Genomic DNA, 23239 nt, shown 5'->3' with positions numbered 1-23239 from the left:
TTAGTTTACTGTGTTGTGTAATACTCTGCAGGTGGCATATGCAAGATATACAGTCTTTTGACATTTATTACTGCTATATTCTGTATCTGTGCGTTTGTGCCTTGGTGTATTCATTAGGTATGTGTGTATTCATTACTGTTTCTGTCCATTTACTAAACCACTACGATTCCAGTACCTCTCATACTTTTCATCTCCATGTACATCCCCATGTGTATTCCCATGTTGATCTTCTCCTGTGTCTGAATAAAGTTATTGTGTCTGTTAACTCTTGGGCTGCTTTATTCCTCTCTAACCGAGGGTCAAATACGTAGAGCCGGGTCTCTCTCTTTCAGTGGTAATGACCTCCATCTTAGCTGATCCATACTGCAAACCATATTTTCTGTGACAAAGTTTTTTTGTATAGATTAAATAGGGTTTATATGAACTATTTTCATAGTTCCTTACTCATGATGGTTAATTTGTGTGTACCGCTTTAAGAGCGTCTCGCAACTCTGCCAGAAAGATTTATTTTTAGCTCAGGTAAAATAGGTCCTATTTTGAACAGTTTGGCCTAGAGAAGAGCAGTTTTCTGCATTGTAAACTGCAACCACTGACACAAAGCAATGCTCCGTTTTTTTCTATGGTAAAGCTAAGGGTGTTTTCACAATTGGTTCCTTTCAGACAATTTTGGTGAACTCAATCCAGTTACATTTTTGTGCAGTGTAAACACTCAAAACGAACTCAGACCCTCGTCGTGCGCCATCATGCGCATGTTGATTTTATCCATCCACACCAGATGCGATCAGGACACGCAGGTTGAAATATCAAAACAAACTATTCATTTGGGGACAGGTCGAAACGCATTAAACATTTCATGGGAATTTAGCTAGCTAGCTTGCTGTTGCTAGCTAATTTGTCCTGCGATATAAAAATTGGGATGTTATTTAGTTCCCCGAAATGCACAAGGTCCTCTACTCCTCCTTCAGTCTTCTTCTTCTTTGGACTTTATATGGCGGTTGGCAACCAACTACCACCAACTGGACTGGATTGTGGACCTCAGTTAATCTTTCAATCACCCACGTGGGTATATGCTCCTAAAAACCAATGAGGAGATGGGAGAGGCGGGACTTGCAGTGCGTCATACGTCAAAAATATTATATTTTATATATTTTAGCACCTGGCTATGCAGACGCTTGTTGGCGCAAGTGAGCAGTTTTGATGAAATGATTGAACAAATATTTGTACATTTATTTTGCAACGCTCGCGCACGTAATAAGAGCGTTGTGGTCAGCATGTAATAACCCTTCAAATTGGTGCCACAAGCGAGAGAAGATGATGTGAAGGTTTGCGGGTAAATACGTGTGCATTTTTTAGACATTGATTAGAGATTGTCAACGATGCAAAGAAATGCCAAAATATGTGTGGAGTTTTGTACTGACAAGATGTTCAGATGATTATTTTTGCAACATTGTAACGGTGGACCTCCTCCTCTTCATACGAAGAGGAGGAGTAGTGATTTGACCAAAGTGCAGCGGGGTGTGAATTCATAATGATTTAATAAAGCAAACGACGAAACACGAAAACAAACACTTGGAAGGATACAAAATAAACAAAACGAATGTAGACTGACCTAAACCATGACAACTTACATACAACACGAAGCACGTAGGAACAGGTACAGACTATTACAAACGAACGAACAAACGCTACAGTCCCGTGTGGTGCGCAGACACAGACACGGACGACAATCACCCACAAACAAACAGTGAGAACAACCTACCTTAATATGACTCTCAATCAGAGGAAACGTCAAACACCTGCCTCTAATTGAGAGCCATACCAGGCAACCCAAAACCAACATAGAAACAGAAAACATAGACTGCCCACCCAAAACTCACGCCCTGACCAATAAACACATACCAAACAACAGAAAACAGGTCAGGAACGTGACAGAACCCCCCCCTCAAGGTGCGAACTCCGGGCGCACCCCTACAACTCAAGGGGAGGGTCTGGGTGGGCATCTGTCCGCGGTGGCGGCTCCGGCGGTGGACGAGGACACCACTCCACCACTGTCTTTGTCCCCCTCCTTAGCGTCCTTTGAGTGGCGACCCTCGCCCCCGACCATGGTCCAGGAACCTTCACTAAGGCCCCTCCTACATAGAGGAGACAGCTCAGGACAGAGAGGTAGCTCAGGACAGAGAGGTAGCTCAGGACAGAGAGGTAGCTCAGGACAGAGAGGTAGCTCCGGACAGAGAGGTAGCTCCGGACAGAGAGGTAGCTCCGGACAGAGAGGTAGCTTAGGACAGAGGGACAACTCTGTACTAATGGCAGCTCCGGACTGGGTGGCAGCTCCGGACTGGGTGGCAGCTCCGGACTGAGTGGCAGCTCCGGACTGAGTGGCAGCTCCGGACTGAGTGGCAGCTCCGGACTGAGTGGCAGCTCATGACTGGAGGGCAGCTCATGACTGGAGGGCAGCTCATGACTGGAGGGCAGCTCATGACTGGAGGGCAGCTCATGACTGAAGGGCAGCTCATGACTGTAGGGCAGCTCATGACTGTAGGGCAGCTCATGACTGTAGGGCAGCTCATGACTGTCTGGCGGCTCTGGAAGCTCCTGACTGGCTGGCGGCTCTGGCAGCTCCTGACTGGCTGGCGGCTCTGGCAGCTCCTGACTGGCTGGCGGCTCTGGCAGCTCCTGACTGGCTGGCGGCTCTGGCAGGTCCTGACTGGCTGGCGGCTCTGGCAGCTCCTGACTGACGGACGGCTCTAGCGGCTCCTGACTGACGGACGGCTCTAATGGCTCGGGACAGACGGGCGGCTCAGAAGGCGCTGGGCAGACGGATGGCTCAGAAGGCGCTGGGCAGACGGATGGCTCAGAAGGCGCTGGGCAGACGGATGGCTCAGAAGGCGCTGGGCAGACGGATGGCTCAGAAGGCGCTGGGCAGACGGATGGCTCAGAAGGCGCTGGGCAGACGGATGGCTCAGACGGCGCTGGGCAGACGGATGGCTCAGACGGCGCTGGGCAGACGGATGGCTCAGACGGCGCTGGGCAGACAGATGGCTCAGACGGTGCTGGGCCGACAGATGGCTCTGCCCTGCTGAGGCGCACAGTAGGCCTGGTGCGTGGTGCCGGAACTGGAGGCACTGAGCTTGAGACACGCACCACAGGGAGAGTGCGTGGAGGAGGAACAGGGCTCTGGAGACGCACTGGAAGCCTGGTGCGTGGTGTAGGCACTGGTGGTACTGAGCTGGGGCGGGAAGGTGGCGCCGGATATACCGGACCGTGTAGGCGTACTGGCTCCCTTGAACACTGAACCTGCCCAACCTTACCTGGTTGTATGCTCCCCGTCGCCTGACCAGTGCGGGGAGGTGGAATAACCCGCACCGGGCTATGTAGGCGAACCGGGGACACCATGCGTAAGGCTGGTGCCATGTAAGCCGGCCCAAGGAGACGTACTGGTGGCCAGATATGTAGAGCCGGCTTCATGGCACTTGGCTCAATGCTCAATCTAGCCCTACCAGTGCGGGGAGGTGGAATAACCCGCACCGGGCTATGCACACGTACAGGAGACACCGTGCGCTCTACTGCGTAACACGGTGTCTGCCCGTACTCCCGCTCTCCATGGTTAGCCTGGGAAGTGGGCGCAGGTCTCCTACCTGCCCTAGACCCACTACCTCTTAGCCCCCCCCCCAAGAAATTTTTGGGTTGTACTTGCGGGCTTTTCAGGCTTCCGTGCTAGACGCGTCCCCTCATAACGCCGGTTCCTCTCTCCGGTTTCCTCCAGCTGTTCCCATGGGCGGCGATTCACTTCAACTTTAGCCCATGGTCCTTTTCCTTCTATGATCTCCTCCCAAGACCAGAAATCCTGCTTCGTGCGCTGTCCGTTAACCCGCTGCTTGATCCGGGTTTGGTGGGTGATTCTGTAACGGTGTTCCTCCTCCTCTTCATACGAAGAGGAGGAGTAGTGATTTGACCAAAGTTAATATGACTCTCAATCAGAGGAAACGTCAAACACCTGCCTCTAATTGAGAGCCATACCAGGCAACCCAAAACCAACATAGAAACAGAAAACATAGACTGCCCACCCAAAACTCACGCCCTGACCAATAAACACATACCAAACAACAGAAAACAGGTCAGGAACGTGACAAACATTTAATCTATAGGGTACAAAAGAGCTTCATAGGCTGTTAATTTGATGGTGGTGTTTGAATAATGTGAGAAAACTACAACATATTTGGTTACTGGTGAGGATCACAATAATAACATAGTGCACAAAATCGATGCTAGCTCTTAAAGAGAGCTCATTATAATAATAATAATAATAATAATAGCCAAATACGCAAAGTAGGATATTGCAAATTTCTACCTTTGTCTGTTTAGGCTACAGAATGAACTTCATATCCATAATTAGGTATTTCTGTGTAGTACACATCAGAGACCTATGATGAAATTCTGTTACCGTAATTCTGTTAGAGGTGTAAATTCAATAACTAAAAGTGTTATTTTTTCAAAGGCAATGTGTCATGTCATAGCTGACACCCTATTATTTCTGCAGACATCTTTGAATCTTAATTCAGAGCAGATATTTAACAGAGTTTTAGGAAAACGTGGATGTCAGATGTGTGCGTACTGGTAGCGAAGTCAGGTGCAGGAGAGCAGAGATTTGTGAACAGGCGCACACTTTATTTAGGCAAAAATGCAAGAAGCGCAAAACAGTCACAAGAATTATGTTTAACAATAAATATCTTTGTGAAAAATCACACTGAAAAACAAGCCAGACTGGCGCGTCACATAACACAAACAATCTTACACAAAGACATGATGGGGAACAGAGGAATAAATACATGTAGATTGATTGGGGAATGAAAACCAGGTGGGCAGGGAACAAGACAAAAGAAATGGATACATGAAAAATGGAGAGGCGATGGCTAGAAAGCCGGTGACTGGACCGCCGAACGCCGCCCGAACAAGGAGAGGAGCCGACTTCGGCGGAAGTCGTGACAGTGGACACATAAACTGAGGGAGATTTTAACAAAATAATTTTTACCAAACTTGGCATCTGAACAGTTCTTCGAGTAAATGTTTTTTTGTAAAATGCTGAGTTGAAATTGTTCAAAGTAGTCCTTGTGCATAGAGTTGTATGGTTTGTTAAACTTTGAAATCAGTCATTTTTGTTTGACATACACTACTGTTCAAAAGTTTGGGGTTACCTGTTATGGACAGGTAACCCCAAATATTTTGAAATCTGACACAGCGGTTGCATAGAGGATAAGTTTATCTTTAATTTTGTGAATAACACTCTTTTATCAATGTTTATTATGCGTATTTCTGCAAAATCACCGGATGTTTTGGAATCAAAACATTACTGCACGTAACGCGCCAATGTAAACTGAGATTTTTTTTATATATATACACATTATCGAACAAAACATAAATGTATTGTGTAACGTGATGTCATATGACTCATCTGATGAAGATGTTCAAAGGTTAGTGATTAATTTTATCTCTATTTGTGGGTTATGTGAAAGCTATCTTTGCTGTGAAAAAATGTCTTTGCTTTTTTGGATTTGGTGGTGAGCTAACATAAATATATGTTGTGTTTTCGCTGTAAAACATTTTAAAAATCGGACACGTTGGCTGGATTCACAAGATGTTTATCTTTCATTTGCTGTATTAGACTTGTTAATGTGTGAAAGTTAAATATTTCAAAAAAATATTTTTGAATTTCGCGCGCTGCCTTTTCAGCGGAATGTTGTGGGTGTTCCGTTAGCGGAACCCCTGGGCGAGAAAGGTTAAAAATGTCCTTGTTTTTGATGTCCATTAAAATTACATAAAATTGATCAGAAATACAGTGTAGACATTGTTAATGTTGTAAATGACTATGTAGCTGGAAACTGATTATTTTTTAATGGAATATCTACAGTGGTCCCTCCTTTAAAATATGTTTTGCATTTGTTTTGCATTTGGGTCCCAAGGTTTTTATATGACCAATCATATCGAATGGTTCCAATGATGAATTTGACACAGTCCCTGGGTGAAGGTGGCTGACAAAACATTATGGTGGAACCAAATGTAAGTAGTTACAACGTCATAATGAGTGAAGCAAAAAATATACATTTGAGAGGAATATGTTAGTTAACTTCTCTGGGATAGTTGGGACGCTAGCGTCCCAACTGACAAACACCCCCAACCCCCCCCTCACTGATTAGCATCGCGTCACAATTAAATAGTAGCATGTAAAAATGTAAATATCATTAAATCACAAGTCCAAGACACCAAATGAAAGATACAGATCTTGTGAATAAAGCCACCATTTCAGATTTTTAAAATGTTTTACAGGGAAGACAAAATATGTAAATCTATTAGCTAACCACGTTAGCAAAAGACACCATTTTTCTTTGTCCACCATTTTTTCTCTCCACCAGTAGCTATCACCAATTCGGCCAAATAAAGATATTGATAGCCACTAACCAAGAAAAAACCTCATCAGATGACAGTCTGATAACATATTTATTGTATAGGATAGGTTTTGTTAGAAAAATGTGCATATTTCAGGTAGAAATCATAGTTTACAATTGCACCCACCATCACAACTCGACTAGAATAAATACAGAGCAACGTGTATTACCTAATTACTAATCATAAAACATTTCTTAAAAATACACAGCTCACAGCAATGGAAAGACACAGATCTTGTGAATTCAGACAATATTTCAGATGTTCTAAGTGTTTTACAGCGAAAACACAATAAATCGTTATATTAGCATACCACATGTGCAAACGTTACCCGAGCATTGATTCAAGCCAAAGAGAGCGATAACGTAATCATCGCCAAAATATATAAATTTTTTCACTAACCTTCTCAGAATTCTTCCGATGACACTCCTGTAACATCATATTACAACATACATATAGAGTTTGTTCGAAAATGTGCATATTTAGCCACAAAAAAACGTGGTTATACAATGACAATACTAGCAAAACTAGCCTGAAAATGTCGGGCGCCATTTTGGACAGTGATCTGGCGTAATGAATAACTAATCGTAAACTTTACTAAAAAATATAGGGTGGACAGCAATCGAAAGACAAATTAGTTCTTAATGCAATCGCTGAATTACATTTCTAAAATTATCCTTACTGTGCAATACAGGGTTCGCCAAGCGAAGCTACACAAAACAAAATGGCGGCTTATGCGTTTGACATTTTTCAACAGAATAACGATTTATCATCAAAAATAGTTCTTACTATGAGCTGATCTTCAATCAGAATCTTGGGCAATGTATCCTTTCTCCGGTCTAATCGTCTTTTGGTCGAAAGATGTCCTCGTCCTGTCGAAATGGCCACTAACGTTCGGCATGTACTGGAAACGTGACCGACTCTTCAAAGTACGTCACAAAGAAATGCCTCAAAATCGCACTAAACGGATATAAATTGCTATAAAACGGTTTAAATTAACTACCTTATGATGTCTTTAACACCTATAACGAATAAAAACATGACCGGCGATATATAAGTGGCTAAACCAAAACTTGGAAGGAGGCCAGTCCGACGACCACTCTGCGTCGAGCGCACTGTTGAAAAGGACGTTCTTTCCATTCCAGGGTCTATTTATAGAGCCCGGATTGCGCAATCCACTCCATTCAAAATCTCCCCGCTTACTGACATCTAGAGGAAGGCGTAGGCAGTGTTTGTAGCATCATAGCATTCACAGGGACTTATGAACTGACCTGGGAGCAGGGGCCAAGATTTCTGAAATCTCACTCCCTGGCAGGAAAAGTGCTGTAGAATGAGTTCTGTTTCACTCAGAGACATAATTCCAACGGTTATAGAAACTAGAGAGTGTTTTCTATCCAATAATAACAATAATATGCATATTGTACGAGCAAGAATTGAGTACTAGGCAGTTTAATTTGGAGATCAATTTTCGCAAAGTCGAAACAGCACCCCCTATATCCCAGAGAGGTTAATGTAGAGACAAACGTTGGTGCATATTTTTTTGTCATTAAGTTAATTTACAAAAATCGCTATTTAGCAAGTTAGCTGACTAGATAACATTAGCCAGCTAGCTAGCTAGTGTTATGACAGGAGAATACATTTATAATTTGTGTTGTTTATTGTTTTAGGGACTCCTGAGAAATCCAGAAAACCAGGCTGTCGTCTTGTGAAACAGTGGATGTAAAGAATCTAGCTAGCTAAAGCATTTACTCCAAATTGATTGTACAATTGTGTAAGCTTGCCTTGCAATTCAGCTGAAGTAACATAGCTAGCTAACTATTTACTTGCTTATTATGTAGTGGAGGAAAAAAATAGCTGTATGCCTGTGGAAGTGTAGCTAGTTACAGTATGTAGCCGATCTGTGTATGGACCCTAAAAAGTTAGGTTCTGAACTAATATTCATACCAATCTATGAACCTCAGCTATCAAATCTGAATGGCTTTAATGAAGCCTATGGATGGAGTAGAATATAATAACTTTATTGTGCCAAGGATGCAAGTCCTGTATACATATACTGTAGTTATTACCGTGCATGAGATTCCCACATTGTAGCCTGTACATTGAATATATTCACTGATCATGTACTCTTCCTTGGCAAATAAAGGTGCGGTTCAGGTATGAATCTCTGAGACATTAATTAAAACTCCAATATTTGAATGATGCTGTGTCTGCATGTATGTAATACAATTATACACTTCAACAGTGTTTACCACTCCTGCTCCTGGGACATTAATGATTACACATTGTAACTATGCAATAGACTAGAAACATGATTTAAGTAAAGGCTGATTTGTAATTCATATATACAGGAAAAAAACATGCATATGCTGTATACATTTGAAGTCGGAAGTTTACATACACCTTAGCCAAATACATTTCAACTCAGTTTTTCACAATTCCTGACATTAAATCCTAGTAAAAATTGAATGTGAATGTCAGAATAATAGTAGAGAGAATGATTTATTTCAGCTTTTATTTCTTTCATCACATTCCCAGTGGGTCAGAAGTTTACATACACTCAATTAGTATTTGGTAGCATAGCCAAATAAATTGTTTAACTTGGGTCAAACGTTTTGGGTAGCCTTCCACAAGCTTCCCACAATAAGTTGGGTGAATTTTGGCCCATTCTTCCTGACCGAGCTGGTGTAACTGAGTCAGGTTTGTAGGCCTCCTTGCTCGCACACACTTTTTCAGTTCTGCCCACAAATGTTTTATAGGATTGAGGCCAGGGTTTTGTGATGGCCACTCCAATACCTTGACTTTGTTGTCCTTAAGCCATTTTTCCACGACTTTGGAAGTATGCGTGGGGTCATTGTTCATTTGGAAGACCCATTTGCGACCAAGCTTTACCGGTTTCCCATGTTTACTACAGTATGTGTTGTAGACAGCACAATAGCCTAATAAACAAATAAACACATTTCGTTAATACACAACACACAACCATCCAAGATGGCATAGCAGTCAGGCGTCCTTTGTCCTTGTCTTGTCGTGTCCTGTGTATATATACACTGCTCAAAAAAATAAAGGGAACACTTAAACAACACAATGTAACTCCAAGTCAATCACACTTCTGTGAAATCAAACTGTCCACTTAGGAAGCAACACTGATTGACAATAAATTTCACATGCTGTTGTGCAAATGGAATAGACAACAGGTGGAAATTATAGGCAATTAGCAAGACACCCCCAATAAAGGAGTGGTTCTGCAGGTGGTGACCACAGACCACTTCTCAGTTCCTATGCTTCCTGGCTGATGTTTTGGTCACTTTTGAATGCTGGCGGTGCTTTCACTCTAGTGGTAGCATGAGACGGAGTCTACAACCCACACAAGTGGCTCAGGTAGTGCAGCTCATCCAGGATGGCACATCAATGCGAGCTGTGGCAAGAAGGTTTGCTGTGTCTGTCAGCGTAGTGTCCAGAGCATGGAGGCGCTACCAGGAGACAGGCCAGTACATCAGGAGACGTGGAGGAGGCCGTAGGAGGGAAACAACCCAGCAGCAGGACCGCTACCTCCGCCTTTGTGCAAGGAGGAGCACTGCCAGAGCCCCGCAAAATGACCTCCAGCAGGCCACAAATGTGCATGTGTCTGCTCAAACGGTCAGAAACAGACTCCATGAGGGTGGTATGAGGGCCCGACGTCCACAGGTGGGGGTTGTGCTTACAGCCCAACACCGTGCAGGACGTTTGGCATTTGCCAGAGAACACCAAGATTGGCAAATTCGCCACTGGCGCCCTGTGCTCTTCACAGATGAAAGCAGGTTCACACTGAGCACATGAGCACATGTGACAGACGTGACAGAGTCTGGAGACGCCGTGGAGAACGTTCTGCTGCCTGCAACATCCTCTAGCATGACCGGTTTGGCGGTGGGTCAGTCATGGTGTGGGGTGGCATTTCTTTGGGGGGCCGCACAGCCCTCCATGTGCTCGCCAGAGGTAGCCTGACTGCCATTAGGTACCGAGATGAGATCCTCAGACCCCTTGTGAGACCATATGCTGGTGCGGTTGGCCCTGGGTTCCTCCTAATGCAAGACAATGCTAGACCTCATGTGGCTGGAGTGTGTCAGCAGTTCCTGCAAGAGGAAGGCATTGATGCTATGGACTGGCCCGCCCGTTCCCCAGACCTGAATCCAATTGAGCACATCTGGGACATCATGTCTCGCTCCATCCACCAACGCCACGTTGCACCACAGACTGTCCAGGAGTTGGCGGATGCTTTAGTCCAGGTCTGGGAGGAGATCCCTCAGGAGACCATCCGCCACCTCATCAGGAGCATGCCCAGGCGTTGTAGGGAGGTCATACAGGCACGTGGAGGCCACACACACTACTGAGCCTCATTTTGACTTGTTTTAAGAACATTACATCAAAGTTGGATCAGCCTGTAGTGTGGTTTTCCACTTTAATTTTGAGTGTGACTCCAAATCCAGACCTCCATGGGTTGATAAATTTGATTTCCATTGATAATTTTTGTGTGATTTTGTTGTCAGCACATTCAACTATGTAAAGAAAAAAGTATTTAATAAGAATATTTCATTCATTCAGATCTTGGATGTGTTATTTTAGTGTTCCCTTTATTTTTTTGAGCAGTGTATATTTACATATTTTCTTCACATATCTTTTTATGTATATTTTTTTCTTTCTAAAATCTCAACTTCAAAACACTCTCCTGCAACCCGCCTCACCAATAAAAAATAAAAATAGTATTATTCACCTCAAATCTGAAATCCACAACAGAAGCTAGCCAGAAGTTAGCCAGAAGCTAGCCAGAAGCTAGCCAGTTCACTGGCTAACGTGAGTATTCAGCTAACCACGGTTGGCGGTCATCACCTATCCTTTAGCTCAAAAAGCTATCGCCAGTTTTGTACAACGCGACTCAGACCAGAGCATACCAGACCTATTTTCTCTCCATATCCCCGGATTTCTACTGCAAGCTCTGGACATTTACACCTGGATCTTGCAGCTAGCTAGCTGCTATCCAAGTGACTATTGGCTAACGTTGGTCCCGGAGCAAACGTCAATTATTCCGGAGCTAGCCAGCTGAAGAGATCCATCAGCCACTCCTGGGCTACAGTCACCTATCCGGACCCGTTTTACTGCCGATGCGGAGCCCCACCGGGCCTTCATGACTGGACTACCAACGTTATCTGCCTGAGGGAGTTATCCAACTGGCCCCTCCGTCGCGACATAACCTGAACGCCCATCTGCGGCCCGCTAATCGTTAGCTGTCTTATCGGCTGCTATCTGAATAGGTCTATCGGACAATTTTCTCTGGCCACTATGACTACATCTATTTTGTCAATTGGATTGGTCCCCTCTACCACACGGAACCCCACTAATCTACCGACGGAAACGCGGTACGTTTCCACGAGGTGGCTAAAAACAGACCTCCATCCTCTGCCAGCTTGCTACCCATGGCCTGGCTAGCTATCTGAATCGCTGTGACCCCAACCAACCTCACTCCTCACTGGACCCTTATGATCACTCGGCTAAGCATGCCTCTCCTTAATGTCAATATGCCTTGTCCATTGCTGTTCTGGTTCGTGTTTATTGGCTTATTTCACCGTAGAGCCTCTAGCCCTGCTCATTATATCTTATCCAACCTTTCAGTTCCACCACCCACACATGCGATGACATCACCTGGTTTCAATTATGTTTCTAGAGACAATATCTCTTTCATCATCACTCAATGCCTAGGTTTACCTCCACTGTATTCACATCCTACCATACCTTTGTCTGTACATTATACCTTGAAGCTATTTTATCGCCCCCAGAAACCTGCTCCTTTTACTCTCTGTTCCGGTCGTCCTGGACGACCAATTCTCATAGCTTTTAGCCGTATCCTTATCCTACTCCTCCTCTGTTCCTCTGGTGATGTAGAGGTGAATTCAGGCCCTGCAGTGCCTAGCTCCACTTGTAACGGCTGTCGTAGTCGTTCTCCTCCTCAGACGAGGAGGAGCATGGATCGGACCAAGATGCGGATTGGTAAGTATTCATTATTTAATGGAAAAAACAACAAACACTACAAAATACAAAAACCAACAAACGTGACTAACCCGAAACAGTCCTGTGTGGCCCAAACACTGACACAGGAACAAACACCCACAAAACACAAGTGAAACCCAGGCTGCCTAAGTATGATTCTCAATCAGGGACAACGATTGACAGCTGTCTCTGATTGAGAATCATACCAGGCCGAACACAAAATCCCAACATAGAAAATCAAACCTAGACCAACCCACCCAACTCACGCCCTGACCAACTAAAACAAATACATGACAAAGGAAAACAGGTCAGGAACGTGACACCACTCCTATTCCCCAGGCGCTCTCTTTTGATGACTTCTGTAACCATAAAAGCCTTGGTTTCATGCATGTTAACAATAGAAGCCTCCTCCCTAAGTTTGTTTTATTCACTGCTTTAGCACACTCTGCCAACCCAGATGTCCTAGCCGTGTCTGAATCCTGGCTTAGGAAGACCACCAAAAACTCTGAAATCTCCATCCCTAACTACAACATTTTCAGACAAGATAGAACGGCCAAAGAGGGCGGTGTTTCAATCGACTGCAGAGATAGCCTTCTATCCTACTTTTAAAAACACACTTCTCACCGTTGCCGCCTGCTATAGACCACCCTCTGCCCCCAGCTGTGCTCTGGACACCATATGTGAACTGATTGCCCCCCATCTATCTTCAGAGCTCGTGCTGCCTTGTGACCTAAACTGGGACATGCTTAACACCCCAGCCATCCTACAATCTAAGCTTGATGCCCTCAATCTCACACAAATTATCAATGAACCTACCAGGTACCACCCCAAAGCCATAAACACGGGCACCCTCATAGATATCATCCTAACCAACTTGCCCTCTAAATACACCTCTGCTGTTTTCAACCAAGATCTCAGCGATCACTGCCTCATTGCCTGCATCCGTAATGGGTAGGCGGTCAAACGACCTCCACTCATCACTGCCAAACGCTCCCTGAAACACTTCAGCGAGCAGGCCTTTCTAATCGACCTGCCCCGGGTATCCTGGAAGGATATTGACCTCATCCCGTCAGTAGAGGATGCCTGGTTATTTTTTTTAAATGCCTTCCTCACCATCTTAAATAAGTATATCCCATTCAAGAAATTTAGAACCAGGAACAGATATAGCACTTGGTTCTCTCCAGACCTGACTGCCCTTAACCAACACAAAAACATCCTATGGCGTTCTGCATTAGCGTCGAACAGCCCCCGTGATATGCAACTTTTCAGGGAAGTTAGAAACCAATATACACAGGCAGTTAGAAAAGCCAAGGCTAGTGTTGCTTCCTGCAACACAAACTCAAAAAAGTTCTGGGACACTGTAAAGTCCATGGAGAATAAGAACACCTCCTCACAGCTGCTCACTGCACTGAGGATAGGAAACTCTGTCACCACCGATAAATCAACTATAATTGAGAATTTCAATAAGCATTTCTCTACGGCTGGCCATGCTTTCCACCTGGCTACCCTTACCCCGGTCAACAGCACTGCACCCCCCACAGCAACTCGCCCGAGCCTTCCCCATTTCTCCTTCTCCCAAATCCAGTCAGCTGATGTTCTGAAAGAGCTGCAAAATCTGGACCCCTACAAATCAGCCGACAATCTGGACCCTTTCTTTCTCTCTCTTCAAAGGGGGGGACACTCTTGACCCAAACTGCTACAGACCTATATCTATCCTACCCTGCCTTTCTAAGGTCTTCGAAAGCCAAGTCAACAAACAGATTACCGACCATTTCTAATCCCACCGCACCTTCTCCGCTATGCAATCTGGTTTCAGAGCTGGTCATGGGTGCACCTCAGCCACGCTCAAGGTCCTAAACAATATCTTGACCGCCATCGATAAGAAACAATACTGTGCAGCCGTATTCATTGACCTGGCCAAGGCTTTCGACTCTGTCAATCACCACATCCTCATCGGCAGACTAGACAGCCTTGGTTTCTAAAATGATTGCCTCGCCTGGTTCACCAACTACTTCTCTGATAGAGTTCAGTGTGTCAAATCTGAGGGCCTGTTGTCCGGGCCTCTGGCAGTCTCTATGGGGGTGCGACAGGGTTCAATACTTGGGCCGACTCTTCTCTGTATACATCAATGATGTCGCTCTTGCTGCTGGTGAGTCTCTGATCCACCTCTATGCAGACAACACAATTCTGTATACTTCTGGCCCTTCTTTGGACACTGTGTTAACTTCTTTGATATAGGGGGCAGCATTACCACTTTTGGATGAATTTCGTGCCCATAGTAAACTGCCTGCTCCTCAGTCCCAGTTGCTAATATATGCATATTATTAGTAGTATTGCATAGAAAACACTCTGAAGTTTCTAAAACTGTTTGAATGATGTCTTTGAGTATAATAGAACTCATATGGCAGGCAAAAACCTGAGAAAAATATCCAACCAGGAAGTGGGAAATCTGTGTTTTGTAGGTTTTCAACTCATCACCTATCAAATACACAGTGGGATATGGGTCAGTTTGCACTTCCTACGGCTTCCACTCGATGTCAACAGTCTTTAGAACCTTGTCTGATGCTTCTACTGTGAAGTGGGGCCGAAGGAGAGGGGAATGAGTAAGGTCTGCCATGAGCTGACCATGCTCTGACCATGCGCGTTCACATGAGTGGGAGCTCTGTTCCATCACACTTCTGAAGACAATGGAATTCTCCGGTTGGAAGGTTATTGAAGATTTATGTTAAAAACATCATAAAGATTGATTCAATACATCGCTTGACATGTTTCTACTGACTGTTACGGAACTTTTTGACATTTCGTCTGCTTTTAGTGAACGCGCTTCCTGACTTTGGATTTGTTTATTTGTTATTTGGACATAAATGATGGACATTACCGAACAAAACAAACATTTCTTGTGGAAGTGGGAGTCCTGGGAGTGCATTCCGACGAAGATCAGCAAAGGTAAGTGAAGATTTATAATGCTATTCGTTCCTTTTGTGGCTGAACGCTGTTCTCAGATTATTGAATATTGTGCTTTTGCCATAAAGCTTTTTTGAAATCTGACACAGCGGTTGCATTAAGAACAAGTGTATCTTTAATTCTATGTAAAACATGTATCTTTCATCAAAGTTTATGATGAGTATTTCTGTTATTTGATGTGGCTCTCTGCAATTTCTCCTGCTATTTTGGAGGCATTTCTAAACATGGCGCCAATGTAAACTGAGGTTTTTGGATATAAATATGAACTTTATCGAACAAAACATATATGTATTGTGTAACATGAAGTCCTATGAGTGTCATCTGATGAAGATCATCAAAGGTTAGTGATTCATTTTATCTCTATTTCTGCTTTTTGTGACTCCTGTCTTTGGCTGGAAAAATGGCTGTGTTTGTGGTGCTTTCGCTGTAAAGCCTTTTTGAAATCGGACACTGTGGTGTGATTAACAAGAAGTGTATCTTTAAAATGGTGTGAGATACTTGTATGCTTGAGGAATTTTAATTATGAGATTTCTGAATTTGGCGCCCTGCACTTTCACTGGCTGTTGTCATATCGATCCCGTTAACGGGATTGCAGCCATAAGAAGTTTTAAGCACCAGCTGTCAGAGCAGCTTACAGATTATTGCACCTGTACATAGCCCATCTATAATTTAGCCCAAACTACCTCTTCCCCTACTGTATTTATTTATTTATTTATTTTGCTCCTTTGCACCCCTTTATTTATATTTCTACTTTGCACATTCTTCCACTGCAAATCTACCATTCCAGTGTTTTACTTGCTATATTGTATTTACTTCGCCACCATGTCTTTTTTTTGCCTTTACCTCCCTTATCTCACCTAATTTGCTCACATTGTATATAGACTTATTTTTCTACTGTATTATTGACTGTATGTTTGTTTTACTCCATGTGTAACTCTGTGTTGTTGTATGTGTCGAACTGCTTTGCTTTATCTTGGCCAGGTCGCAATTGTAAATAAGAACTTGTTCTCAACTTGCCTACCTGGTTAAATAAAGGTGAACAAAAAAAATTAATACATTTTTTTAAAATTATGATAAAATAATACTCTTTCAAATTGCAGATGTTGATTTAGTTATGGATCCATATCGAATTACTATGGGAATAAATATCACTGATTTACAGAAATATTGGAACAAAGTTGTCTAATGAAGGCAAAGAATTTAGAATCCTCCAGTCCTGTAGCCTACTCCCAACCGTCATGTTGTACAGCACCATAATTTCCATTCCATCCTAACGGAAGAGTTTGAGAGTTTCGTTTTTCTCTGAATATAAACACCATAATATTAATCAAACTAATTAAGCCAAATTTCTTAAAATCAATCCCATATACTATGTTATTACAAAAAAAGTGTTTAAATTCTCTGGTAATGCCAATATGGAATACTATCAAATGCTTCTCAAAGATGCCTTCTTGTGGTCAAACTAGCAATAACTTACAGTAACAGAAAAAACGGCTGACAATTTCATGTTATGCCACAGAATTCTGTGGTAGCACGCAAGTTGTGCCGCAGTATGGTGCAACTTTTAAAGGAGGAACCACTGTACATAGGCGTACAGAGGCCTATTATCAGCAACCAATGGCACGTGGTGTTAGCTAATTCAAGTTTATAATTTTAAAAGTCTAATAGATCATTAGATAACCCTTTTGCAATTATGTTAGCACAGCTGAAAAACAATTGTTCAGATTGAAGAAGCAATAAAACTGGCCTTCTTTAGACTAGTTGAGTATCTGGAGCATCAGCATTTGTGGGTTCGATTACAGGCTCAAAATGGTCAGAAACAAAGACCTTTCTTCTGAAACTCATCAGTCTATTCTTGTTCTGAGAAATGAAGTCTATTCTATGCAGGAAATTGCCAAGAAACTGAATATCTCGTACAAAATTGTGTACTACTCTCTTCAAAGTAAGGTAAACTAGCTCTAACCAGAATAGAAAGAGGAATGGGAGGCCCCGGTGCACAACTGAGCAAGAGGGAAAGTATATTAGAGTGTCTAGTTTGAGAAACAGATGCCTCACAAGTCCTCAACTGGCAGATTTCATTAAATAGTACCCGCAAAACACCAGCCTCAAAGTCAACAGTGAAGAGGCGACTACCCCATTATGGGGTATTGTGTTTAGATTGATTCATCAGGACAATCAAATCAAATCAAATGTATTTATAAAGCCCTTCTTACATCAGCTGATATCTCAATGACCCAACACACCTCCAGGCTGTGTATGGGCTATTTGACCAAGATAGAGAGTGATGGAGTGCTGCATCAGATGACCTGGCCTCCACAATCACCCGACCTCAACACAATAGCAATGGTTTGGGGTGAGTTGGACCGCAGAGCGAAGGAAAAGCAGCCAACAAGTGCTCAGCGTATGTGGGAACTCCTTCAAGACTATTGGTAAAGCATTCCAGGTGAAGCTGGTTGAGAGAATGCCAAGAGTGTGCAAAGCTGTCATCAAGTCAAAGGGTGGCTACTTTGATGAATCTCAAATATTAAATATAGTTTGATTTAACACTTTTTTGGTTACTGCATATGTGTTATTTCATTGTTTTGATGTCTTCACTATTGTTCTACAATGTAGATAATATCCTTGAATGAGTAGGTGTGTCCAAACTTTTGGCACTGTATATGTTTTCTTTTGGGAGATTAGCTTTAATATTGCAGATAGATTCTGGCTTCCATCAATGTAATTGTCTGCATCATTTCCAATCCCCCATATATAATTTTTTATATATTTAATTTATTATTTTCCCTTAAACCTACCATCCCTCCCCTAATTTGAGTAAACTAATGGACAACAACACTTGGGCTTCTACTTCCAGCTTATACATACTATATACATTTTACGGACACAGTATATATTACAATAGTTATCTTTTATTTGTTTTTAGTCCCATCCTCCAGCCAGACAGCCCAGCCAACCCAAGCCGCCTACACACCCGACTCCCACCAGTCTAGTCAGTAATTCAACTCTCTCCCAAACACAACTTCCTTCCCATCTTTTTTTTGTGTCTCAAGGGAAGTGTTTGGAAAATAAAAGTTGCATGAAAACACACATACACCTACACAGAAACACACAGGAACAGTACACCTTGCATATAATTCAAATCATAGGCCTAATAGTACTGTAGAGCTCTTTTTACTTGCACACAATATACTTGGGTCACCCCGTCCTGCTGCTAGGGGTCCACGGTCCTGTAGCGCACCAACCCAACACCACCCCCTTCAGCTTTAGGATCTTAGTGAAACATTCATTATTGGTTTCAGGTGTGTTAGGCCTAGGCCAGAGTAACAAGACTACAGCAGAACCCTGGGGCCAGGACTAAGCAGCGCAGCAGCTAGGGATTGCCTAAATCTCCCCTGACGTGGGCATGTTTTCAATACAGACTCCTTTTGTCGTACAGTATTCCAAATCAGGCATTCAGACCTTATGAAAGTTGCACAGTGTAGCCTTAATCTCAAAACAAATCTAGTGATACTGTACATAACTTGACATTTCTTCCATACATTGTAGGAGGAACTTTTCAACCTTCCAATTAATGGCAATGCATTTATTAGCCATTATAAATGCTAGGGTACATAGTTTCTTCTTATAACAGTCTCCAGTATCAACATTTCCAAGCAAACAAAAACAAGGAGAAGGGAGAATCTGTAGACATGCTGAGATAAAAGAACATCCTCTTTGCCAGAATTCAGCCAGCCCTCAGAAGACCACAACATATGCAAATTTGTCATGAGGCATGACAAAGAATTTGTGACTCACCACCTGGATTTGGTCTTATGTAGCAAAACTTGAATTTCTGTTTTTTACATTGGATAAAAGTAGAGACTCAGTACAAAATGGTATATCATACACTGCATTTGAAGAAACAATGGGAAAGTAATTATGCTTTGAAAGTTGATCAACTTGTAAACTCACTTTTGAGAAAACCGTCTTTCAATGTATTGGTACTACTATTGGAGAGCCCTTCTTTTTCTACACCATTCAGCATTGTTCACACTCTCTTAAGCCTTAGCCCCATCCATCTCTTTAAGGGTTGATCCGAGTGTGCTGTACTAACTTGCCAGCTACTTCCAGACATCTAGGAGAGAGAGAACAGCTCACTGAAATCTGCCATATCCGGTCACAACTTGCAGACTTGTTTACGTGCTGCTGTGCGTTTTTTTGCTAACCTTACTTTGCTACCTGACAACTTTACGGTTTTGACTTTTTATTTACCGTTTATATTTTTAGTTTTTCCTTCACTCAACTTTTTTTTCCCATTCAACTTTTTCACTCCGGACGCTTTATCTGGACGTGGTTCGTCAGGACCTCCACCAGCCGAAGCTAAGTGGTAACATTAACATGATGCCTTCTAATTGCAGTCGCTGTACTCATAATATACAGGAGAACGATCGCCTTACGGAGAGGATAGCTGTGCTGCAGGCCCAGCTTCAGACGCAATCGTTAGGCAAGGGTAATTTCAGTGTAGGAAAGAATGAAACAGCGTCTGTGCAACCAGTAAGAGCAGATAGTAGTATAAATCCCCTCGCACAGTCCCCACAGCTGGACAACTTTCTCATGGCTTCTGGAGGGAAATGCTGTAGGAATGCTCAACCGGTGTTGCTCATTCAGCCAACAGAAATTTTCAGAGGCCGAGCCTTCTCTGGTCTCTACTCCTCCCCTTACGGGGTCTGAGACGCCGAATCCTCCCACCATTAGCTCAGACAAATTGAAAACCCTAGTCATTGGCGACTCCATTACCCGCAGTATTAGACTTAAAACGAATCATCCAGCGATCATACACTGTTTACCAGGGGGCAGGGCTTCCGACGTTAGAGCTAATCTGAAGATGGTGCTGGCTAAAGCTAAAACTGGCGAGTGTAGAGAGTATAGGGATATTGTTATCCACGTCGGCACCAACGATGTTAGGATGAAACAGTCAGAGTTCACCAAGCGCAACATAGCTTCAGCGTGTAAATCAGCTAGAAAGATGTGTCGGCATCGAGTAATTGTCGCTGGCCCCCTCTCAGTTAGGGGGAGTGATGAGCTCTACAGCAGAGTCTCACAACTCAATCGCTGGTTGAAAACTGTTTTCTGCCTCTCCCAAAAGATAGAATTTGTAGATAATTGGCCCTCTTTCTGGGACTCACCCACAAACAGGACCAAGCCTGGCCTGTTGAGGAGTGACGGACTCCATCCTAGCTGGAGGGGTGCTCTCATCTTATCTACGAACATAGACAGGGCTCTGACTCCCCTAGCTCCACAATGAGACAGGGTGCAGGCCAGGCAGCAGGCTGTTAGCCAGCCTGCCAGCTTAGTGGAGTCTGCCACTAGCACAGTCGGTGTAGTCAGCTCAGCTATCCACATTGACACCGTGTCTGTGCCTCGACCTAGGTTGGGCAAAACTAAACATGGCGGTGTTCGCCTTAGCAATCTCACTGGAATAAAGACCTCCTCCATTCCTGCCATTATTGAAAGAGATTGTGATACCTCACATCTCAAAATAGGGCTACTTATTGTTAGACGTGGTCTTCCTGTCTGGGTTGGCGCCCCGCTTGGGTTGTGCAGTGGCGGAGATCTTTGTGGGCTATACTCGGCCTTGTCTCAGGATGGTAAGTTAGTGGTTGAAGGGCTGTGCTTTGGCAAAGTGGGTGGGGTTATATCCTGCCTGGTTGGCCCTGTCCGGAGGTATCATCGGATGGGGCCACACTGTCTCCTGACCACTCCTGTCTCAGCCTCCAGTATTTATGCTGCAGTAGTTTATGTGTCGGGGGGATAGGGTTAGTCTGTTATATCTGGAGTATTTCTCCTGTCTTATCCGGTGTCCTGTGTGAATTTAAGTATGCTCTCTCTAATTCTCTCTTTCTTTCTTTCTTTCTTTCTTTCTTTCTTTCTTTCTTTCTTTCTTTCTTTCTTTCTTTCTTTCTTTCTTTCTTTCTCTCGGAGGACCTGAGCCCTAGGACCATGCCTCAGGACCACCTGGCATGATGACTCCTTGCTGTCCCCAGTCCACCTGGCCGTGCTGCTGCTCCGGTTTCAACTGTTCTGCCTGCGGCTATGGAACCCTGACCTGTTCACCGGACGTGCTACCTGTCCCAGACCTGCTGTTTTCAACTCTCTAGAGACAGCAGGAGCAGGAGAGATACTCTTAATGATCGGCTATGAAAAGCCAACTGACATTTCCTCCTAAATAAATTTGATTTGATTTGACTGAACATTACCCGCCCTAGCAGACCTGGTTAGGCTGTGTTATCCAGAGCGTTGGTGACTGCAACAGTGCTGTCATATTGTCCATTCGTAAATTCAGAGCATTTCACCTTCAGAGTGCACACTGGATGCTTTGGCCAATAACTAGGGTTGATCCAAAAGCTCTGTCCTCACATCACAACGACAGTCAAGGACCCAAGCTAACTGGCTAACATTCTGACCAACGTTCTGACCCACTCTGACCATTTTACTCACCCTAGCAGAGTTGGTTAGGCTGTTTTCATGTTATCCAGAGTGTTGGTGACTGTAACTGTGCTGTTGGCAACAATTGAATTACAATTACGGACATATTCAACGGGTGTTGAGCGATAAAACATTTGTCAGTTATTCTGCACTCTGGCACACTAAGACGAGAGTCTTTTGTTAAGAAATGTAGCTAGATAGCTAGCTAGGTAAACAATTAAACTAGAAACGCATAATATCTGAAAATGTAGCCAGCTAGACTATCTTACCTGAGGTCTGAAATCGGAGTAGATAGCCAGAGCAAATTTTGACCCCCCCTTTGTTCAGAGACACATTATTCCATTTCTGTTAGTCACATGTCTGTGGAACTTGTTCAGTTTATGTCTCAGTTGTTGACTCTTGTTATGTTCATACAAATATTTACACCTGTTAAGTTTGCTGAAAATAAACGCAGTTGACAGTGAGAGGACGTTTCTTTTTTTGCTGAGTTTAGAGTAGGCTGTCTACATGGGCGGAGAATCACGTGGCAATTAACTTGAATATGAATTTTACTTAATAATGATTAGACTGTAGTTTACGCCAATACATTTTGATAATGAAAAGAAGTGGAGGGCGCTCAACCAACCTGAGTCGAAGTGCAATCAAAAAATGTAATCATGATTGAAAAGGAAAAGGCACAACCCGCACATCAATAAGTATGGATTACCCATTTATTAGTCTCTGCCTGCAAATCGTCCTCCTAAAGGGAAGGCTATATATATCCTATAGAACTTAGTGATGGGCATTCTGGCTCTTTTCAGTGAGCCGGCTCGTTCGTCTCAGCTCACCAAAAAGAGCCGGCTCTTTTAAAAAAATGTGTTTGGTATTTTTTCAAGTCAAATAGTTTGCGATAGTTTGACTATGATTGGTGTTAAAACAATTGTAATTAAATTATTAAATGAAATCATACTCTACCTTAACCACAATGTATTTAACAATGCATTGGTTTGTTATGAAAAAGAATGCTATTAAACGTTTGCATTTAAAGTATAACTTTTTAATGTATATAAACAAAGTGCATATAAATCTAACCATTCAAAATGAATACAATCTGAACAGCATAATAGAATATTGCACCATGTCAAAGAAAAATAAATAACAATTTGCAAAACTGCAGCATCCCACTTAAAACATTAAACTGGTCCCTCTTTTCTCTCTCTTCTTTATTGCCATGTTATAACCAGCAACACACAGCAATGGTGACCATATTTTCCTTTATGAGAGATTTGCATTCAGAAACGAAAGCTGGCCTCACTTTCAAGGGGCTGATGCGGTTTCTTCTCTCAGTAATTATTTGTCCCATTTTCAAGAAGAC

The sequence above is a fragment of the Salvelinus namaycush genome, chromosome 14 (genome assembly GCF_016432855.1).
Source record: "Salvelinus namaycush isolate Seneca chromosome 14, SaNama_1.0, whole genome shotgun sequence".
Lineage (NCBI taxonomy): Eukaryota > Metazoa > Chordata > Actinopteri > Salmoniformes > Salmonidae > Salvelinus > Salvelinus namaycush.
The sequence above is the reverse complement of the archived record's forward strand: the minus strand, read 5'-3'. Positions refer to the sequence as shown.